We start from the raw sequence: 21,916 nt of genomic DNA on the forward strand, positions 1-21,916 counted from the left end.
TGCATACAACCCCTTTAAATATTTAACCCTTCCAAACCTAGGTGTTTTAAGAGTGATTGGGTTTTGCAAAATGGCAATAGAAAGTTTCTCAAGCTGAACAAATGAAAATGCTACTCACTTGAAATTGCAACCAGCAAAATAATTGACCCTGAGGTGAAGAACATGGTGGGAAGTCACCGGTTCTTAATCCAAACTGCTTTTAGCGCGCACACACACACGCCGCCCAAAACCCAATTATCAGGAAGGTATCTGCCTTTTTATTTCTCACAGCTACCAGAAAATTGTCTGTTTCAGAGTAAAGCCAAAAATCATGGTTTGGTTCTTCGCTTTTCCTGTTCAGCTGTCCGTGTGGGTGCTAACAGCCTCCTGAGTGGGTGGGTCCTTCACATCTGACACTTCCCTTGACCTGCAGTGACAGCATTTTAAACAGGGCTCACACAGAAAGAGGAGGAGTTGGACTGCAAACGGCTCAGAGCTCATCCAATACCAGAGGATAGAAAGATTTCAGAGTAACAGCCGTGTTAGTCTGTATTCGCAAAAAGAAAAGGAGTACTTGTGGCACCTTAGAGACTAACCAATTTATTTGAGCATGAGCTTTCATGAGCTACAGCTCACTTCATCGGAAAGCTCATGCTCAAATAAATTGGTTAGTCTCTAAGGTGCCACAAGTACTCCTTTTCTTATTGTGAAGATGAAACACAGGCTCCTTGTGGTCAAAGGCATCTACTGAACTGGGGTGTCATGATGGAAAATAGGGGTTTATTGTTGGGATGGGGGAGATATTTATGGGAATGGGGTATATTGATCATAAATGGAGTATATTTGTGGGAACTGAGTCTACTGATAGGGAATACGGTATTTCGGGGGAGGGGAAGGCATTGATGAGATGGCGATACATTGATTGGATATAGAGTGTATTGATGGGAAATGGGAGTATATTTGTGGGAAACGTAAGGATACTGATGACAAATAGGAGATCCTGTTGAGAAATAGGACAAATCGATGGGCATTAGGGGTACACTGGTATATTGAGGGGAAATAGTGTTATGGTGATATGAAATAGGGTGTGTTGATGGGAAATGGGCAGATTTGTGGGGAATGGGGTATACAATATATCTTAGTGTGGTGATTGTGTTGCATAGACACCTTTAGTGTCTTCACACCCCTCCATTGGTTTAACTAAATCTCTAAAAAATGACTGTGATTAAACTAATGAAACTTCCTCATGTTAATACAGTCTCAGTGTACTGTACCCATCAGGATAAGTGAACATAAGAATGGCCCTACTGAGTCAGACCAAAGGTCCATCTAGCCCAGTGTCCTGTCTTCTGACAGTGGCCAGTGCCAGGTGGCCCAGAGGGAATGAACAGAACAGGGAATCACCCAGTGATCCCTCCCCTGTCCCCTATTCCCAGCTTCTGGCAAACAGACTAGGGACACCATTCCTGCCCATCCTATTGATGAACCTATCCTCCATGAATTTATCCCGTTCTTTTTTGTATCCTGCTATGGTTTTGACCTACACAACATCCTCTGGCAAAGAGTTCCAGAGATTGACTGACTGTGTGTTGTGTGAAGAAATACTTTCCTTTATTTGTTTTAAACCTGCTACCTACTAATTTCATTTGGTGACCCCTAGGTTTTCTGTTATGAGAAGGTGTGAATAACACTTCATTTACTTTCTCCACACCAGTCATGAATTTATAGACCTCTATCATATCCTCCCTTGGTCATCTCTTTTCCAAGCAAAAGTCCCAGTTTTATTAATCTCTCTTCATATGGAAGTTGTTCCATACCCTCAATCGTTTTATTGCCCCTTTCTGAACTTTTCCAATTCCAATATATCTCTTTTGAGATGGGGTGACCACATCTGCATGCAGTATTTGAGATGTGGCTGTACCATGGATTCATATAGAGGTTATATGATATTTTCTGTCTTATTATCTGTCCCTTTCCTAATGATGCCCAACATTGTTAGCTTTTGACTGCCACTGCTCATTGAGTGGATGTTTCCAGAGAACTACCCACGACTCCAAGATTTCTTTTGTGAGTGGTAAAAGCTAATGTAGACCCCATCTTTTTATATGCATAGTTGGGATTGTTTCCCAATGTGCATTACTTGGCATTTATCAACAGAGGGGACTTCAGTCAGCAGGGCTGAAGATTTGACACCATGACTCAGCAATGGACTGATGGGGCAGGTGGGGGTGTTGTATCTATATGTAGATTTTTGTAAGTGTTCTTCTGTTCCTTAAATGCTGGAGTCAGTTCACCTGTGTCACTGGGATCCCTCTGCCCCTTTCCCGGCGCTCCCCGCTGCGCAGCCCTGGAGTGTTATACTTGTTGCATGGGGGCTGCCCTGGCTTTCACACTGTCACTCAGAGCACAGTAATACACCGCTGCGTCTGCCGGCCGCGCCCTGCTCAGGGCCAGGCTGCTGGATTTTCTGTCCTCAAAGATGTGCAAAGCTCCCTCTGGCTCGGTGCTCGGACTTGTTTTGCTGTATCCCTTAGCTACAAAGTGAGGTCCCTGCCTAGGGAACTGCCGGTACCAGAAAATCCATTCATCTGTAACTGAGGGGTGAGTGCAAGTCAGGTTCAGGTCTCATCCCTCAGACGTTTCTGCAGTGACTGGCTGCTTGATGTCAGTTCTGCCCAGGGCACCTAGGAAAGGAGACAAGGCAGAGAATGCATTTCATGGGGGCATGTAATGTATAATGGGTCTGAGGGCCAAAACCCCAGTCCCTTCTCTTCACCTTTTCTGTAGCTCTCATTAACAAAGTTACAAAGCTCTCTACTAAGCAGTTTAACAGAGATAATAATTTCAGACAGGTTTCAGAGGAACAGCCGTGTTAGTCTGTATTCGCAAAAAGAAAAGGAGTACTTGTGGCACCTTAGAGACTAACCAATTTATTTGAGCATGAGCTTTCGTGAGCTACAGCTCACTTCATCAGATGTATACCGTGGAAACTGCAGCAGACTTTATATACACACAGAGAATATGAAACAATACCTCCTCCCACCCCACTGTCCTGCTGGTAATAGCTTATCTAAAGTGATCAACAGGTGGGCCATTTCCAGCACAAATCCAGGTTTTCTCACCCTCCACCCCCCCACACAAATTCACTAACCCAGGAACTTATCCTTGCAACACAGCCCGTTGCCAATTATGCTCACATATCTATTCAGGGGACACCATCACAGGGCCTAATAACATTAGCCACACTATCAGAGGCTCGTTCACCTGCACATCCACCAATGTGATATATGCCATCATGTGCCAGCAATGCCCCTCTGCCATGTACATTGGTCAAACTGGACAGTCTCTACGTAAAAGAATAAATGGACACAAATCAGATGTCAAGAATTATAACATTCATAAACCAGTCGGAGAACACTTCAATCTCTCTGGTCACGCAATCACAGACATGAAGGTCGCTATCTTAAAACAAAAAAACTTCAAATCCAGACTCCAGCGAGAAACTGCTGAATTGGAATTCATTTGCAAATTGGATACTATTAATTTAGGCTTAAATAGAGACTGGGAGTGGCTAAGTCATTATGCAAGGTAGCCTGTTTCCTCTTGTTTTTTCCTACCCCCCCCCCCAGATGTTCTGGTTTAACTTGGATTTAAACTTGGAGAGTGGTCAGTTTGGATGAGCTATTACCAGCAGGAGAGTGAGTTTGTGTGTGTATGGGGGTGGGGGGGATGTGAGAAAACCTGGATCTATGCAGGAAATAGCCCGACTTGATTATGTAAAGAGTTGTCACTTTGGATGGGCTATCACCAGCAGGAGAGTGAATTTGTGTGGGGGGTGGAGGGTGAGAGAACCTGGATTTGTGCTGGAAATGGCCCACCTGTTGATCACTTTAGATAAGCTATTACCAGCAGGACAGTGGGGTGGGAGGAGGTATTGTTTCATATTCTCTGTGTGTATATAAAGTCTGCTGCAGTTTCCACGGTATACATCTGATGAAGTGAGCTGTAGCTCACGAAAGCTCATGCTCAAATAAATTGGTTAGTCTCTAAGGTGCCACAAGTACTCCTTTTCTAATTTCAGACAGTTTATTCTGTAGTCATGGGTCCTGTCAAGGTTCCTCCCCCACTCTGAACTCTAGGGTACAGATGTGGGGACCTGCATGAAAAACCTCCTAAGCTTATCTTTACCAGCTTAGGTCAAAACTTCCCCAAGGTACAAAATATTACACCCTTTGTCCTTGGATTGGCCGCTACCACCACCAAATTAACACTGGTTATTGGGGAAGAGCTGTTTGGACGCATCTTTGCCCCCCAAAAATACTTCCCAAAACCTTGCACCCCACTTCCTGGACAAGGTTTGGTAAAAAGCCTCACCAATTTGCCTAGGTGACTACAGACCCAGACCCTTGGATTTTAAGAACAATGAACAATCCTCCCAACACTTGCACCCCCCCTTTCCTGGGAAATGTTGGATAAAAAGCCTCACCGGTTTGCATTGGTGACCACAGACCCAAATCCTTGGATCTGAGAACAATGAAAAAGCATTCAGTTTTCTTACAAGAAGACTTAATAAAATTAGAAGTAAATAGAAATAAAGAAATCCCCCCTGTAAAATCAGGATGGTAGATATCTTACAGGGTAATTAGATTCAAAAACATAGAGAACCCCTCTAGGCAAAACCTTAAGTTACAAAAAAGATACACAGACAGAAATAGATATTCTATTCAGCACAATTCTTTTCTCAGCCATTTAAAGAAATCATAATCTAACACATACCTAGCTAGATTACTTATTAAAAGTTCTAAGACTCCATTCCTGGTCTATCCCCGGCAGAAACCAGCATAAGACAGACACACAGACCCTTTGTTTCTCTCCCTCCTCCCAGCTTTTGAAAGTATCTTGTCTCCTCATTGGTCATTTTGGTCAGGTGCCAGCGAGGTTACCTTTAGCTTCTTAACCCTTTACAGGTGAGAGGAGCTTTCCCCTGGCCAGGAGGGATTTCAAAGGGGTTTACCCTTCCCTTTATATTTATGACAGGTCCTGTTTCCAGGTTCACACTGTGGCATGGGAACATAGGAGAATCTATCATAGAATCCCAGAACTGGAAGGGACCAGGCTGGAGCGGCTTTCTCGTCCAGCCCTCTGCACTCATGGAAAGACTAAGTATTATCTTCTAGATCCTCCCTGACAGGTGTTTGTCTAACCTGCTCTTAAAGATCTCCAAGGATGGTGATTCCACAACCTCCCTATCCACCTGTGTGTATGTGTCCACCTTGGATGTGGAAGGTGAAATTTAACATACCCTGCCTGACTTTGATTTGAGCTTGCTAGCTAGCAACCTCCTCTTTAGTTCTTTACAGCACTCGCCCAACCCCAGCCTGTATTAATATCACTTTCACTCCAAGTGAACATAAATCTCTCCCTCTGGTCCAGCACACCATACACAACCCAGCTGAGCGAGGTAAGAGGCAACTCTCCATGGTCTGATCCCACCATCTCTCTTCCAAATTCCTACCGGGTTCGAATTCAGATACTCACATAATGTCAGCAACAAAGTCACTCCCCTGAGGAGAGACAGAGACTGTGACCCCGCTCTGAAGGCCTTTAGTATCAGCTCAGTGAGAACTGACAGAGGGAGCCCGAGACACTGAAATCACAAGAGACAAGCTCATGAATGAAAAGCGAGAGCAGGCACCCACCTGGAGGGCTGAGGTTTGTCTGAGAGTTGATTGGGCCGCTCCCTCAGTTGGTGTATATTGCCAACGCTCCATTGGAGTCATTCTGGTACATTTGTGTGCATTATATCGTGACAAAGGGGATGGGACACAATCCTAGGACGTCCTCAATATTTTCCTCTCCCATATTAAAATTAAAAGCAAGAAGGGTCGTCATCTGCTTATGGTCCTGGGCTTAAACTCATGAGACCTAGGCAGTCAGTTCCTGGCTTTAACACAGTGTCTCTGTGAGATCTTGGACAAGTCTTTAGTCTGGGAATCAAATTGGCTTAAGAGTCAAATTTTCAGAAGCCGCCTTAGTTACTTAAGAACCTAGCTCCCATTTTAAAGAGTAATGGAGTGCTGGATGGATGGAGGGACTGATTGGTCATGCCTCACTTAATGCACTGGACAATAAGAAAAGGAAATTTTAAAATACACCTAGATCTGGCTGTGTGTCCTGCTAGTTCCTAATGGTAGGGTTTGGATGTCCAAGCCCCATTAAACAGTCAATGAGGAGTAAGCATCCAAATCCTTCAGCCAGCTTTGAGAAATCCCAGCTTTAATGTGAGATTAAACTATCTGGAGAAAGGTGTGTGCCTTTTTCTATTCTATTCAGGCTCCTCTCACACTCCTCACTGTAAACCCTCAGCAATTACATCTTTCCAAATTGGTGTTTTTAGGCACCCTGAAAGCACTTTAGCTCTGTGGGGGCAGGGACAAAATATCTCTCTGTAAAAGTAAAGTTACCTGACGTCTATGTAATTTCAGTTTTGCTTATATCACTCATGCCTTCCTTCTATGAACCTGTATGTCTTGATCTAAAATCAGTACCTTCATGCTTTCTGTCATTCCGTCCCTCCCTCTTGGGAGGAGATCTCCACAAATACATCCACAAACTGCCTAATTGTTGTCTTTCAAACCCCTCCTTCAAACTCTGCTGTTCTGCGCTGCCTAAATAAAATTCTGCGGAGACCACTGCTTATCATGCTGACCAGTATGTGTCTCCCGTGTTGTGGCTCTGGGCTGGAGCTCCCAGGGGGCTGAATAGCACTGAACGGACTGACCCTTGTTTATACAGGCTGGCTGCTGCTGTCAGAGACAGGAGACTTGGGGCGGGGGTGTGAAGGCAGCACGAAACAGGGCTCGCAGACATGCAAATACTCTGTCGAGACTGTATTATATATTCAGGGAAAACATCTCCACCTGGGGGCTATGGATAGGCACTGGGTTGAAAAAAAAATTGTAGTAAGTCACGTGCTGATAACTTACTTCGGTGGTTCACGACCAGGGAACGCAGAGATCTCCCAGGGGGTACATCAACTCATCTGATCGATCCATAGTTTTACAACAGGCTACATAAAAAGCACTAGAGAATTCAGTACAAACTAAAAATTCATACAGACAACAACTTGTTTATACTGCTCCTGATACACGGAAATGTCAGTACAATATTTATATTCCAATTAATTTATTTTATCATTATATGGTAACAATGAGAAAGTCAGCCATTTTTCGGTAACACTGTTCTGTGACACGTTTGTGTTTTTAGGTCTGATTTTTGTAAGCAAGTAGATTTCAAGTGAGGTGAAACTTGAGGGTAGGCAAAGCAAATCAGGCTCCTGGAAGGGGTTCAAGTAGCCTGGAATGGGGAGAGCCACAGCTTCGGGGGGCAGATCTTAAAGATATTTAGGCACCTAGTGGGACTTCCCCAAAGCAAATAGGTGTCTACATCTCATTGATTTCAAAGGGTGTCAGGCCCCTGGGTACTTCTGTTTTGTGTTGGGGAGACATATATATGTATATGTTTCCTTGTTTGTTTAATAGAATCTCTCTCGTATTCATGCCTTTTCAGAGTTTAGCTTAAATTCTGTTTCAAGACATTCACGGCAAGTTTTGAATTCAAAAGAGTTTGGCGTGCAGAAATGAGAGAGAATCCGGCCCCAGGCTGGGGGCCGGAGGGAGAGAGAATTTATTTAGGTGGATAGGAAATTAACCCTTTAGTTCCCATGTGGCTCCCAGCCCTGAGCCCGCACCTGCTCGGTTTTTGCCCAGCTCCGTCGCTGCTTCGTGTCTCTGGTGATCCCTCGCAATGCAGTAATAGGTCCCGGAATCGCTCAGTTCGCTGGACTGTTTCCACATGGGGAAGGTTTTTCTCTTTTCATCGTGTGTAGCGTTGAACCCTTTCGCTAGGATCCCACCAATCAGTGCTTGTTTCCCTAGCCCAGAAGTGACAGTCTACCGTATGCAGCTGCTCTGTGAATGCCACTGGTAAGTCGCTGCCGTCTATATCACACTCGGGTGTCTGCGATTCATCCTCTGTCAGTAACTTTGCTGCCATGTGCTATGTCCTCACCACAGCTAACGGCGCATAGGACAGAAGTGTGGGATCCATCCTCTCACTGCAGATGCTGGTGCACGCTACAAAGACTGACAGTTGGGAAAATGGTGCAAAAGGAAGCTGGAGACCCTTGGGGGCCTGGGACACAACGGTGCATGATGGGACATTTTGCATGTCCCAGGATGCACTGTGCTCCCTTCCGCTTTCCCACAACACCTAGCAACAGATGGTGTCACTAGGCACTGTGGGATTCATACCCACATTGCACTGCTCACACTGCAGACAATGGTGCCCTGAATGTGGACATGATCTGTCGACAGAGGGAGCAAAGGCAGATTCGCTTTGGAGACTTTGTTTTTGTCGATTTTTTTCGTGCCGGCATTAGTTTCAAGGACAAAACTTGGTAGCATAGACAAGCCCTGAGACAGAGAACGTTACTCAATATACCTGTGACTATAACAGCGGAGAGCCAAGTTGGAGCCATCCTTGGATTAAAGGGTTCTTTGACTAAACAGAGCTAATTTCCCAATCCCGCAAGAATTGATTTATCTCCTTGGCTAGTAGCTCCAGTTTAGGGAAGGCAAAAATTCTGTCCAATAAAAGGTGCCTTAAAATGAATGTTGTGCCTCTGAATAGCAGCTCTCGGAGCAGCATGAACCCAGCTTCACAGGAGTGATTCCCTCCGCTCTGTAAATCCTCCTCACTGGTGCTGCCAGAAACGCGAGAGTCTGAAGGGCGAAGGGGGCCAGGTTGGTGTCAGGAGCGGGCAGAGAGCAGGGGATAGAAGAACGGGCTGTTACTTGTATTTATTGAGCAGCACACCGCCACCGAGCGGCACAATGTGTTCACACATCGAAGAAGGTGAAGGAGATTTCCTTACACCTCTGCCAGTAAACCGAACTCCAGCTCCCAATACAGACAGACAGATAGTATTTGTCTGATGCAAGAGGTGAGGAAGGCCTTCTGAAGACTGTCTGTCTGTGTGTGCCGGGCAGGGGAAGACTCCTGGACTGGGCAGTGCCAGTTCTTCTCCTCTAATATGTGGCCTTTTCCACCGTCATCATGGTAGCGCTCCTGTGTTCCTTTGTTCAAGTTCGGTGATATTGGACTGTCTGGTTGCACCTCCCTTAAATAGCAGGGCTGGGGGAAGCTCTCACCAGAGTTGCTCATGGGGGTGGGGATTCATGTGTTCCGGTCTTTCCTGAGTTCACCTTACTTCGTGATTCATGACAGTCACCATCCTTTAAGAAATGGCACCACTCCGGGTTGCGGAAGAAAAGACAAAAGACAGAGACCTAAAGAGGTAGGGAGTTTGTGTGAGTGTGTGAGAGAGAATTTATAGATCGTTTCCAATCTCAGTGTTTTCAAACTTCTCCCCTTTTGCCCCCCGCGCCGACGCCAGTGCCCGCCTCCCCCCTGCTCCGCACAGACCCTGCGCGGTTTTTGCTCCGCTCCCCCGCCGGTCCGTGTCACTGTGTCGCTCGCGGCGCAGTAATAGGTCGCGGAGTCGCTCACTTCGCCGGACGGTTTCCACAGCTGGAAGGATTTGTGCTTTTTATCATGGGTGGCATTGAACCCATTTCTGATCCCTTCATCCGAGTCCTCGCTTCCCGGGTCCCTGAGGAAGAGCCTGGGGGGCTGGTTGGAGCCCTGAACATACCAGAAGAGGTAAGGAAACCCAGAAATCTGATATGTGCAGTTAAGAAGCACTGGGTCCCCTTGGGAGATGTAAACGCTGCCGTCAGTTTGGGTCACTGAGTCTGCTCCATAGATGCCTTCTGTGGAAGAACAGAGCAGAACAGACACACTCAGATATAATAGAATCTGAGATGATACACTCCGAGATAACATACATGTAACCGATACAAACAATGCAGCAAAACACGATGAACGTACATACAATAAAAACGTGGCAGATTAACAGAGGTAATAGAAACAAAGTCTGCACTGAGAGACCATGCAAGCATAAAGGGATGCAATCAGCATCATAATATTTAGACTCGGATATAATAGAGAATATTGACACTCAGAGATAATAAATACACAATATAAGCAATTTGATATAAAAGGTGTGTGTATATATATATATAATCGTTATACTCGGATAATAGAAAGAGAGCAATGACCCTCATAGACAATACAAACATAGATACAACCGGATGTAATATAAGCACTTCGTGATCATGGGCATTGAAACAAATTTAAATGATGAAGTCAGTAACAACACATGGTTCGACAGAATGTAACAAAGCTGAGAACTAGAATCTTACTCAGAATAGCTATGACGATAAGAGCGGAGAGCCAAATTGAAGCCATCCTTGAGTTGAACGAGGTTTTGACTAAAGAGAGTTAATTTCTTAATCCGGCAAGAATTGATTTGTCTTCTTGGCTAGTAGCCCTAATTTAGAAAAGGCAAGAATTTTGTCCTATCAAAGGTGCCTTACAATGAACGTTCTAGGAGCTGTCAGTTGTCGGAGTAGCTTGAACCCATCTTCACAAGAGTGATTCTCTCTGCTCTATAAACCTTTCTCAATGTTACCGTCAGAAATTGGACAGTCTGAAGGGCAAAGGAGTTCAGGGTGCTGCCAGGGGCGGGCAGAGAGCAGGGGACAGAAGAACGGGCTGTTACTTGTTTTATTTACCTAGGACCACACCGCCCCCGCGTGGTAAAATGTGATCGCAAATGGGAAATGGTTGCAGCCTCTGTTCTTACACCTCTGCCAGTAAAGCCGCGTTTCTCACAGAGATAGTGAGTATTTTTATGATGCAAGAGGTGAGGATGGTCTTCTAAAGACTGTGTGTGTGTATATATATATATGAGAAAGTAAGCAATATTTAAGTAATTGCATGCTGTAACACTTTTGTATTTTTATGTCTGATTTTGTAAGCAAGTGGTTTTTAAGTGAGGTGAAACTCCGGGTATGCAAGACAAATCAGACTCCTGTAATGGGTACAGTAGTCTGGAAAGGTGGAGAGCCACTGTCCTGTAGACTATGAACTTCTTCACTGCCATCATGCTCGAGTTCGAATGTTTATTGGTTTAGTTTTAGTGATATTGAACTCTCTGGTTGCACTTTCCTTCAAGAATGGGGCTGGGGAAGCTTTCACCAGAGTTGCTCATGAGAGGGTGGATGTGTTCTGGTCTTCACTGATTTTAACTTACTTGGTGATTCATGACATTCACCATCATTTCTGAGATAGTAACACTCCGGATTAGGGAAAAGACCTAGAGCACAAGTGAGTGCGTCCTGTGTGTGTGTGAGGCAGATGTCTGTTCCAAGTTCAGTGTTTTCAAACTTCCCGCCTACTGCCCCTAAATCGCCCCCAGTCCCCGCATCCCTGCTGCTCTGCACAGATCCTGCCCAGTTTTTGCTCAGCAGTGTCAGGTCGATGTCAATGTGTGGCTCGCGGCGCAGTAATGGGTCACAAAAAGAAAAGGAGTACTCGTGGCACCTTAGAGACTAACCAATTTATTTGAGCATGAGCTTTCCTGAGCTACAGCTCACTTCATCAGATGCATACCGTGGAAACTGCAGCAGACTTTATATATACACAGAGAATATGAAACAATACCTCCTCCCACCCCACTGTCCTGCTGGTAATAGCTTATCTAAAGTGATCATCAGGTGGGCCATTTCCAGCACAAATCCAGGTTTTCTCACCCTCCACCCCCCCCCCCCCCACACACACAAATTCACTCTCCTGCTGGTGCTAGCCCATCCAAAGTGACAACTCTTTACATAATCAAGTCGGGCTATTTCCTGCATAAATCCAGGTTTTCTCACATCCCCCCCACCCCCATACACACACACAAACTCACTCTCCTGCTGGTAATAGCTCATCTAAACTGACCACTCTCCAAGTTTAAATCCAAGTTAAACCAGAACATCTGGGGGGGGGGGGGTAGGAAAAAACAAGAGGAAACAGGCTACCTTGCATAATGACTTAGCCACTCCCAGTCTCTATTTAAGCCTAAATTAATAGTATCCAATTTGCAAATGAATTCCAATTCAGCAGTTTCTCGCTGGAGTCTGGATTTGAAGGTTTTTTGTTTTAAGATAAAAGAAAAGGAGTACTTGTGGCACCTTAGAGACTAACCAATTTATTTGAGCATGAGCTTTCGTGAGCTACAGCTCACATCAGATGATGTGAGCTGTAGCTCACGAAAGATCATGCTCCAATAAATTGGTTAGTCTCTAAGGTGCCACAAGTACTCCTTTTCTTTTTGCGAATACAGACTAACATGGCTGTTCCTCTGAAACCTGTTTTAAGATAGCGACCTTCATGTCTGTGATTGCGTGACCAGAGAGATTGAAGTGTTCTCCGACTGGTTTATGAATGTTATAATTCTTGACATCTGATTTGTGTCCATTTATTCTTTTACGTAGAGACTGTCCAGTTTGACCAATGTACATGGCAGAGGGGCATTGCTGGCACATGATGGCATATATCACATTGGTGGATGTGCAGGTGAACGAGCCTCTGATAGTGTGGCTGATGTTATTAGGCCCTGTGATGGTGTCCCCTGAATAGATATGTGGGCACAATTGGCAACGGGCTTTGTTGCAAGGATAAGTTTCTGGGTTAGTGGTTCTGTTGTGTGGTATGTGGTTGTTGGTGAGTATTTGCTTCAGGTTGCGGGGCTATCTGTAGGCAAGGACTGGCCTGTCTCCCAAGACTTGTGAGAGTGTTGGGTCATCCTTTAGGATAGGTTGTAGATCCTTAATAATGCGTTGGAGGGGTTTTAGTTGGGGGCTGAAGGTGACCGCTAGTGGCATTCTGCTATTTTCTTTGTTAGGCCTGTCCTGTAGTAGGTAACTTCTGGGAACTCTTCTGGCTCTATCAATCTGTTTCTTTACTTCTGCAGGTGGGTATTGTAGTTGTAAGAAAGCTTGACAGAGATCTTGTAGGTGTTTGTCTCTGTCTGAGGGGTTGGAGCAAATGCAGTTGTATCGCAGAGCTTGGCTGTAGACGATGGATCGTGTGGTGTGGTCAGGGTGAAAGCTGGAGGCATGCAGGTAGGAGTAGCGGTCAGTAGGTTTCCGGTATAGGGTGGTGTTTATGTGGCCATTGTTTATTAGCACTGTAGTGTCCAGGAAGTGGATCTCTTGTGTGGACTGGACCAGGCTGAGGTTGGTGGTGGGATGGAAATTGTTGAAATCATGGTGGAATTCCTCAAGGGCTTCTTTTCCATGGGTCCAGATGATGAAGATGTCATCAATATAGCGCAAGTAGACTAGGGGCTTTAGGGGACGAGAGCTGAGGAAGCGTTGTTCTAAATCAGCCATAAAAATGTTGGCATACTGTGGGGCCATGCGGGTACCCATAGCATTGCCGCTGATCTGAAGGTATACATTGTCCCCAAATGTGAAATAGTTATGGGTAAGGACAAAGTCACAAAGTTCAGCCACCAGGTTAGCCGTGACATTATCGGGGATAGTGTTCTTGACGGCTTGTAGTCCATCTTTGTGTGGAATGTTGGTGTAGAGGGCTTCTACATCCATCGTGGCCAGGATGGTGTTATCAGGAAGATCACCGATGGATTGAAGTTTCCTCAGGAAGTCAGTGGTGTCTCGAAGGTAGCTGGGAGTGCTGGTAGCGTAGGGCCTGAGGAGGGAGTCTACATAGCCAGACAATCCTGCTGTCAGGGTGCCAATGCCTGAGATGATGGGTCACAGAGTCTCTCAGTTCTCTGGACGGTTTCCAGAGGTGGAAGGATTTGAGCTTTTTATCGCGGGTGGCATCGAACGCTTTTCTGATCCCTTCTTCCGAGTCCTCCCGTCCCAGATCCCCCAGGAAGAGCCTGGGGGGCTGGCTGGGGGACTGCACGTACCAGAAGGGATAAGGAGACCCAGAAATCTGGTAGGCACAATTCAGATGCACAGGTTCCCTTTGGGAGATGGTAACGCTGCCTACAGTTTGGGTCACTGAGTCTGCTTCATAGGTGCCTTCTGTGGGAAGAACAGCACAGAATAGATACACTCCGAGACAACATCCATGTATCAGCTCTGAATCTGTAATAAATGAGTGTAACAGATACGAACAGTGCAGCAAAAACATGATAAACACAGATACAGTAGAAACGTGGTGGTTTCACTAAGACACAACAGAAACAAAGTCTGCACTGAGAGACCATGCAAGCAAAAAGGGTGCAATCAGATACAACAGCGACATAATATATAGACTCGGATATAAACAGAGAATATTGACAGTCAGGGGCAATACAGACAGCGTATGCAATCAGATATAATCCAAATATAATATTTATGATGACATATAATAGAAATAAATCATTCACACTCTATAGACAGTATAAGCATAATTGATACAATTGGATATAATATAAGAACTTCGTGATTTTCGGCCTTGAAACAAACTAAATTGTGAAGGCAGGACGAAGGCATGGTTCCATAGAATGTAACAAAGCTGAGACGTAGGATGTGACTCGGAGCAGCTGTGACTGTAACAGCAGGGAGCCAAGATGGAGCCATCCTTGGGTTGATGATTCTTTCACTAAACAGAGCTAATTTCCTAATCCCGCAAGAATTGATTTGTCTTCTGGGCTAGTAGTTCCAAATTAGGGAAGGCAAAAAATCTGTCCTATACAGGGAACCTTAAAATCTATGTTGTGTCTCTGAGCAGGAGCTTCAGGAACAGCTTGACCCAAATTCCCAGGAGTGATTCTCTCTGCTCTGTAAATCCTTCTCAGTGCTACTGTCAGAAATGGGAACGTCTGAAGGGCAAAAAGTCCAGACTGGTCCCAGAGGAGTGCAGAGAACATGTAACAAACATTCTTCTGTCCCAGTACTTGTTGTATTGATCTTCTAACACCAAGTGGCAAAGTGTGTTCACAAATGGGAAATGGGTGCTGCAGAGATTCTTACACCTGAGCCTCCTTAGGCTGATTTTACTGGCATTCTCACAGAGAGAGTGAGCATAAGACAGTGACTCACTATCTATTCATCCATGTATCCTGGGCAGGGGAAGATTCCTCAGCTGCTCAGATGCAGTTTTCCCACAGAACCTGACTTCCTCCACTGTGATCGTGGTAGAGTTTGTGTGTTTTTATTTGTTTAGTCTTTGTGATATTGAACTGTCTGGTGTCACTTTCCTTGAAGAACAGGACTGGCCTGGGGCAGCTTTCACTAGAGTTGCTCATGAGAGGGAGGACATCATGGGATAAGAGGGAAGGTTCTCTCATGGATTGGTAACTGGTTAAAAGATAGGAAACAAAGGGTAGGGATAAATGGTCAGTTTTCAGAATGGAGAGAGGTAAATAGTGGTGTCCCCCAGGGATCTGTACTGGGCCCAGTCCTATTCAATGTATTCATAAATGATCAGGAAAAAGGGGTAAACAGTGAGGTGGCAAAATTTGCAGATGATACAAAACTACTCAAGATAGTTAAGTCCTAGGCAGACTGCAAAGAGCTACAAAAGGATTTCACAAAATTGGGTGACTGGACAACAAAAAGGCAAATTAAATTTCGTGTTGATAAATGCAAAGTAATGCACATTGGAAAACATAATCCTAACTGTACATATACAATGATGGGGTCTAAATTATCTGTTACCACTCAAGAAAGAGATCTTGGAGTCATTGTGGATAGTTCTCTGAAATCATCCACCCAATGTGCAGCGGAAGGCAAAAAAGCGAACAGAATGTGGCAAATCATCAAGAAAGGGACAGATAAGACAGAAAATATCATATTGCCTCTATATCAATCCATGGTACACCCACACCTTGAATACTGCAGGCAGATGTGGTCGCCCCATCTCAAAAAACATCTATTGGAATTGGAAAAGGTTTAGAAAAGGGCAACAAAAATTATTACGGGTATAGAACGGCTTCCGTATGAGGAGAGATTAATAAGACTGGGACTTTTCAGCTTGGAAAAGAAGCGACTAAGGGGGTATAGGATAGAGGTCTATAAATTCATGAGTGGTATAGAGAAAGTAAATAAGGAAGTGTTATTTACTCCTTCTCATAACACAAGAACAAGGGGCCACCAAAGGAAATTAATAGGTATCAGGTTTAAAACAAACACAAAGTATTTATTTCATGCAATGCACTGTCAACCTCTGGAATGCCTTGCCAGAGGGTGTTGTGGAGGTCAGGACTATAATGGGGTTCAAAAGGGAGCTAGATAGACTCGTGGAAGATAGGTCCATCAATGGCTATTAGCCAGGATAGGCAGGAATGGAGCCCCTAGTCTCTGTTTGGCAGAAGCTGGGATTGGGTGACAGGGCATGGATCACTTGATGATAACTTGTCTGTTCATTCTCTTTGGGGCACCTGCCATTAGCCACTGTCAGAGGACAAGATAGTGGGCTTGATGGACCTTTGGTCTGACCCAGTATGCCCGTTCTTATATCCCTATGATGTGTCCTGGTCTTTCCTAATTGTACCTTACTTGGTGATTCATGATATTTGACATTCACCATAATTTCTGACATGGGAACACTCCAGATTAGGGCAAAGAAGGAAACAGAGAGCTAAAGCGTGTGTGATTTCTGTTCCAAATTCTGCCCCCCAGTCGGCCCCAGGCCCCAGTGCCCGCCTCCCTGCTGTTCCGCACAGACTCTGCGTGGTTTTTGTTCAGCTCCCCTGCCGGTCCCTGTCACTGTGTCTCTCACGGCGCAGTAATAGGTCCCGGAGTCGCTCAGTTCGCTGGCCGGTTTCCACAGGTGGAAGGATTTGTGCTTTTTCTCGTGGGTGGCATCGAACTCTTTTCTGATCCCTTCATCCGAGTCCTCCCTTCCCAGGTCCCTCAGGAAGAGCCTGGGGGGCTGGCTGGGGGACTGCAGGTACCAGAAGGGATCAACATTAGTAGAGAGAGAAAATTGATAGGTACAATTCAGACGCACCGGGTGCCCTTGGGGGATGATAACGCTGCCTTCAGTCTGGATCACTGAGTCTGCCTCATGGGTGCCTTCTGTGGGAGGGACAGAGCGGAACAAACACACTCAGATACACTCCCAGACAGTGTTGCTGGAACAGTTTTTCATAGTGTGGGTGTTGAAGGCGGAAGCCATGTATTTGGGTTGTTATGAGTACTTCCAGCCGTGGGATGCGGCAGAACCCCTAATTCCAGCATCTGTGCTCCCAGATAACATGCACTTCTAACAGATTGAAACAGCGCAACATTACATGATAGATATACAAATACAAACGTAGTAGATTCCCTTAGTTATAATAGAAACCTAAGGAAAGCACAGAGAGACAATATAAACATATTAGACACACTAGCAACATAATTTAATTCGGATATAGCAGAAACAGCACACTGACACTCAGTCAATACAAACACAGATACAATCAGATATCATAGAAACAATATTTAAACTCGGATATAATAGAGAACAAATGACTTCAGAGATAATACAAACAATAGATATAATTAGACATAATTTAAGCATTATATATTATAAGCATTGAAACAAATTGAATGGTAAAGACAGGATAAAGACGGGGGGTCATAAAATGTGAGAAATCTGAGGAATACAATCTTACTCACTTAGAACAGACACGATTATCACAGCTGAGAGCCAAGGTAGAGTCATGCTTGGACCGAAAGATTCTTCGAGGAAACAGAGCTAATTCCGAAACCAATATCAATTTATTTATTCGGGTCTTGTTACTTCAATTTAGGGAAGGCGAGAATTTTATACTCTAGAAGGTGCCTTAGAAATATACCCGGTATCTCTGTGCTGGAGCTGCCATTTAGCTGATTAACATGGACCTAACTTCACAGAAGTGAGTCTGCTCTGTAAATGCTTCTGGATGGTGTAGTCTGGAGATGGGAGCGGTTGAGGGGCAGAGTTTGGGGGAGGGGTTGCTGGCAGGAGACTACTCAGGGGAGGAACAGAATCGGATCATCTCATTGGTGTGTTTTTCCAGATCAACTCTGCCTCCGCATGGCAAAACGCCTAAACTAGTAGGAGACAAGGTGGGTGAGGTAACACCTTGTATTGTACCGACTTCTGTGGATGAAAGAGAGACAAGCTTTCGAGACCTGCTGTCTCACCCACAGAAGTTGGTCCAGTAGAATATCTTTACCTCACCCATCTTGTCTCGCTGATATCCTGGGACTGACAGGGCTACAGCTACTCTGCATAAACCAGTGAGAAATATTTTAGCAGAATCGGATTGCCTGATAGTTTGCTGTCAGAATCTCCGGAGGAACAATGGTGGTTATAACTGGCGCAAGGCAATGCCTGGTGTTACATAGACAGACAAATGCTTTATATCTATGTAGTATATTAACTCACCCACATTTGTCTCTGTGTATATGTCCTTTTCACTGTAACATCCCCCCCCCACACACACAAACCCTTTTCTCTTTAGAGGCTTACCTGCCTTTTCTGCATAGTACATTTTTCCTCCCAGAACACAGGCGTCCCCAGCTTTTATCAGAGTGAATGGGAGTTTTGTGCTTCGGATTGTTTCATACTTTGCAGTGAAAGCTGTGTTTCATTGCGTTCCCCATAATTGTCTAGCAGGAAAAATCCTGGATTAGAGCAAACAATGGAATCGTAGATCCCAGCGGATACACCTATATGGTCTCCTGTATGGAGTAACAGCTCTAGCCCCCGACTCCTTTACGAATAAAGTCCCCTCCGGCTCAGTGCTGGAAGCCGGGACTTTGAGTCCTTCAAAGATGAAGTCGGGCCCCTGGCTGGGGAGTTGCCGGCACCAGAATATCCACTCACTTCTCATGGAGAGATGAGAGCAGGTGAGGTTCCACCTAGCTCCCTCCGAAGCTCCTGCAGGGACTGGCTGCCGGATTTCTGTACTGCCCGGGGCCACCTGGGAAAGAGAAGTTGGCACCGAATTCACCCACATACAACCCTTAGGGGCCAATCACTCAATTGCATTCTCCCTCCCCCTCCCCCGCCCCAACCGCATTGTAAGGAGGCAAGATTCTAATCCGGATTAGTGAATTGGGACCGGGCTGGGGAGGAAACCTCACTCACTTAGAGCAAACACCGTTAAGGCAGTTGCTATCCAGCGTGACAGCATGGTGAGGTTTTCAGGGAGGCTGGAACACCACTGGGCTGGGCCTCAGACCCAGCTAGGGCGAACAGGACTGTCTCTATCCCGCAGCTCCAGAGAACAGAAAATTATTTAAAGAAAAAACCCTTGTGTCTTTTGTCTTGAAGCTGCCACCCGCCGGGATCACCCGCAGAGTGGACTGCACAGCCGTGAGTGTCTCTTCTCTGTAGGAGGCTGCCCGAGGGTGGTCTGGTGTGAAGGGCAGAGACTGGGGTGGGTGGCTGTCAGAGATGAAAGTAAGCCAGTAGGTCTGGTAGGGCTTACCAGCAAGATCTGGTATGGCCTGCTGTACTGGACCGGCTTCCCCAGGCCAGCGATTTAAAGGGCCTGGGGGGCTCCGCGCAGCAGCCGGAGCCCCGGGCCCTTTAAAATGCCACCAGAGCCAGGCTGCCAGAGCCCCTTTAAATGGCCCTTTAAATCACCGCTGGAGGCCCCAGCTACCACTGCTACCCCGGAGGCGATTTACAGGGCCTGGGGCTCCAGCCGCTGCGGGGAGTCCCGGGCCCTTTAAATCGCCGCTGGAGCCTGGGCAGCTCGGGAGTTCCCAGGCACCTCTGCAGCTGGTAGCTCCCGGGGGTGATTTAAAGGGCAGGGGGCTCCCAGCCGCCACCACAGCCCGAGTCCCCCTGGCCCTTTAAATCTTGATTTAAAGACCGCACCTCTTCTGGTTGAGGCCCAGCCCCTGCTCAGGACTTCGGGGCATACCCTGAAATCCTTTAAATTACTTTCACCCTGGTGGCTGTTCAAGGGAAGGCAGAGCGCCAGAGGCAGAAGAATACGGTCCTTTCTATTATTTTTCTAACGCAACACCCTCCCCCCCCCCACGTGGCAAAGTGAGCGCACAGACGGTAAATATTAGTGTGTCTGTGTTATACCCCTCCCCCGCGCTGTGTCTGTCTTGCTTGTTTCGACCAGCGGCTCTCAACCCCCCTCCCAACCTGGGATGGGGGGAGTTATTATTTTTCATTTCCTAGGCAGATTACGCAGCTCCGTTCATTTTTCCCCTTTTTCCTGAGCTGATGGTGAATTTTGCTCTGACATGTCCTAAAATCCTGGGCCGGAGAAGAAAGAGGCGATTTCATGCTGGTTTCCTGAGAGACAGTCCAGTGCAGGTTTCAGAGTAGCAGCCTGTTAGTCTGTATCCGCAAAAAGAAAAGGAGGACTTGTGGCACATTAGAAACTAACAAATTTATTTGAGCATAAGCTTTCCTGAGCTACAGAATTCCTCCTCCCTCCACCCCCAGTCGCTCCTAGGAGCCTGGGATTCCTGCCACAGCCCCTGGGAGGTTTTTGCTCAACTCCCCTGCCGGTCCGTGTCACTGTGTCGCTCAGGGCGCAGTAATAGGTCCCGGAGTCGCTCAGTTCGCTGGACGGTTTCCACAGGTGGAAGGATTTGTACTTTTTGTCATGGGTGGCATTGAACCCTTTGGTGATCCCTTCATCCGAGTCCTCCCTTCCCAGGTCCTTCAGGAAGAGCCTGGGGGGCTGGTTGGGGAACTGCACGTACCAGAAGAGATAGGGAGAAACAGCCTCATAGGTGCAGTTAACAACCACAGATTCTCCTCGGGAGATCAGGACGCTGCCTTTGGTTTGGGTGACTGAGTCTCCATTGGTCTGTCCTGCGCGGAGAAAATAGCGTATTGTGTGCACTGAATGTAACAGCAACAAAATAGATACACAGACACAATAAAAACAGAATAATATAAACACTCGGAGTAGAAGCACCGTATATACGGAGAGATATAACAGCAGCTTAATGATACACAAGTTAATATACATGTAACAGACACATCATGGAAACACGCTGAATATATAGAGATATAATAATATAATAGTTACACTGAGATGTAATAGAAACAGAGTAGATAGGAATAAGAACATTGTAGATGTTCAGAGATAACAGAAAGACAACAGACACAGATATAATATAAACGTATTAGGCACATTCCGATATAACAGTAACATGTTGAAAGAAAGTAACATAACAGAAATAGTACATAGAAACAGATTAGATACAAGGAGGCACAATAAATACATAATACGTGCGCTCAGATAAAATAAATACCATTGATGGAGAGAGACGTGATACAAACATACTGTACATACATTCAGATATAACAGAAACGTAACAGATCTGAGAAGACATAATAGGAATATACTGGTTCAACTCCTTTCTAATAGTCATACGGTAGATACAGACATCATGTAGACATCACAGATGCACTGAGATATAATGGAAATACAATGCATGCATAACACAGACATACTGTATAAGCACAGATATAGTGCGTTGTATTTCCATGCATAATACAGACATATAAACACACACAAGATTTTAGACACTGTTATCAGCTGGAAGAATACAATGGGAACAGGCTGAGGGATGGAATCTCACCCACTTAGAACAGACAGCATCAGCACAGCTGCGGCCCAAGCTAAAGGCATCCTTGGGTCTTCCTGGAATGTGGGACCGAGAGAGACAGAGAGAGGGAGGGAGGGAGAGCTGGTGCCACCGACAGCAAGAACTGGTTTCTCTTTTGATCGTGGTTTCTGTAGAGGAGCGAAGGGAAGAATGTTGCCCTTTAGATGATGGTTTAGAAGAACCGATTGTGTCTCTTTGGTGGAGCGCCTCTCGTTTGAATAGCCGCACAGGACTGGCTGTCTCTACTCTCTGAAGTGCTTCAGAAATGGTACTTCTGGAGATGGAAGCTGTTTGAGGATTACAAGGGGCGATGGTGGGAGGGACCGTGGTAAGAGAGAAGCGAACTCCCCGGCCAGGAAAATACAGTGTAGTCTGTTCTGTTGTCCGGGGCAACATCGCCCTCATGT

The 21,916-nt window shown here is 45.8% G+C and overlaps 1 long non-coding RNA gene across 1 annotated transcript; it reads right to left on the reverse strand.

The window, feature by feature from the left end:
- Positions 1–19,984: 19,984 nt before the first annotated feature.
- Positions 19,985–21,551, reverse strand: LOC125629054 (uncharacterized). Its single transcript, XR_012664645.1, has 3 exons — positions 21,483–21,551; positions 20,595–20,706; positions 19,985–20,223 (listed from the first exon to the last, which is right to left on the reverse strand). It is a non-coding gene; the product is annotated as an uncharacterized LOC125629054 (long non-coding RNA).
- Between the last annotated feature and the right edge of the window lie 365 nt (positions 21,552–21,916).

This window comes from Caretta caretta, chromosome 13, assembly GCF_965140235.1.
Source record: "Caretta caretta isolate rCarCar2 chromosome 13, rCarCar1.hap1, whole genome shotgun sequence".
NCBI classification, from domain to species: domain Eukaryota; kingdom Metazoa; phylum Chordata; order Testudines; family Cheloniidae; genus Caretta; species Caretta caretta.